This window comes from Cicer arietinum, chromosome 5 (assembly GCF_000331145.2).
Source record: "Cicer arietinum cultivar CDC Frontier isolate Library 1 chromosome 5, Cicar.CDCFrontier_v2.0, whole genome shotgun sequence".
Classification (NCBI taxonomy): Eukaryota; Viridiplantae; Streptophyta; class Magnoliopsida; order Fabales; family Fabaceae; genus Cicer; species Cicer arietinum.
In genome coordinates this window covers 9,596,264-9,597,996 of record NC_021164.2, presented here as the reverse complement: position 1 = coordinate 9,597,996, position 1,733 = coordinate 9,596,264, and positions in this window count along the sequence as shown.

Below are 1,733 nucleotides of genomic sequence, written 5' to 3'. Positions count from 1 at the left end.
CGTTATAGCATTCTTCTCCTAAATTTATAATTGTGTTTCAATTTCCCTTGAAAAGTCCAACTGAAATCGAGGACCAAGACTCTATTATTGAATTATCCTTCTAAATGTATAACCGTGTTTTGGGTTTCGCGTTAGATTTCAAACACTAGCCGTTGTCTTGTTTGAAAATACAGATTTTGTTCCATTTTAGGCGGGAGGTACGAAAATCACCCAAAAAGTCTAGATGAAATCGAGGACTAGGAGACCATTTTAGCATTCTTCTCCAAAAGTTAGAACTATGTTTCGGGTTCCGCATCAGATTTCAAAAACTAGCCATCGTCTGGTCCAAAAATATGATTTTCGGACTATTTTTGTCAGGTGGTACAAAAATCGCCCGAAAAGACCATATGAAATCGAGGAACATGAGACCCTTATAGCATTTTTATAAAAAATTTATAATTGTCTTTCGGGTTCCGTGTCAGGTTTCTAAAACTAGCCATCGTCTTGTTCGAAAATAAAGATTTCGGTCCATTTTTGCCGTGTGGTACTAAAATCGCTCAAAATGTCCCGATGAAATCAAGGACTGAGAGACCCTTATAACATTCTTCTAAAAAAATTATAACTATGTCCCATGTTTCGCGCAAGATTTTAAACACTAGCCATCTTCTGGTACGAAAATACAGATTTTGGTCCATTTTTATCCAAGGGTACGAAAATCGCCCTGAAGATCCAGATGAAATCGAGGAGCAGGAGACCCTTAAAGCATTCTTCCTCAAAATTTATAACTGTGCTTCGGGTTCCGCGTAGATTTCAAAGACTAGCCATCGTTTGGCCCAAAAATACGATTTTCGATCCATTTTGGTCAGGTGGTACGAAAATCGCCCGGAAATACTAGATGAAATCGAGGACTGGGAGACCCTTATAGAATTCTTCTCCTAAATTTATTATTGTGTTTCAGGTTCCGCATCAGATTTCAAACACTAGCTATCGTCTTGTTCGAAAATACGGATTTCGATCCAGTTTGGTCGGCTGGTACGAAAATCGCCCGAAAAGTCCAGGTGAAATCGAGGACTGGGAGACAGTTATAGCATTCTTCTTCAAAATTTATAACTATTTTACAAGTTCCACACCAGATTTCAAACACTAGCCATAGTCTTGTCCGAAAATTCAGATTTTGGTCCATTTTTGTCGAGGGGTACGAAAATCCCCCGAAAAGTCTAGATGAAATCTAGGACTGGGAGACCCTTATAGAATTCTTCTCTAAAATTTATAAATGTGTTTCGGGTTCTGCACCTGATTTCAAACACTAGCCATCGTTTGGTCTGAAAATTTGATTTTGGTCTATTTTTGTCGGATGGTATCAAAATCGCTCGAAAAGACCAGATGAAATCGAGGACCAAGAAAGAATTATAACATTCTTCTCCTAAATTTATAATTGTGTTTCGGGTTCCGCATTTGATTTCAAACAATAGCCATCGACTTGTATGAAAATACGGATTTCGGTACATTTTAGTCGGGTGGTACGAAAATGGCCCGAAAAGTCCATATCAAATCGAGGACCAGAAGACCCTTATAGCGTTCTTCTCCAAAATTTATAACTGTGTGTTGGGTTGCGAGCCTGATTTGAAACACTAGCCATCGCCTGGTCCGAAAATATTGATTTTGGCCCATTTTTGTCGAGGGGTACGAAAATTGCCCGAAAAGTCCAGATGAAATCGAGGAGCAGGAGACTCTTATAGCATTCTTCTCCTAAA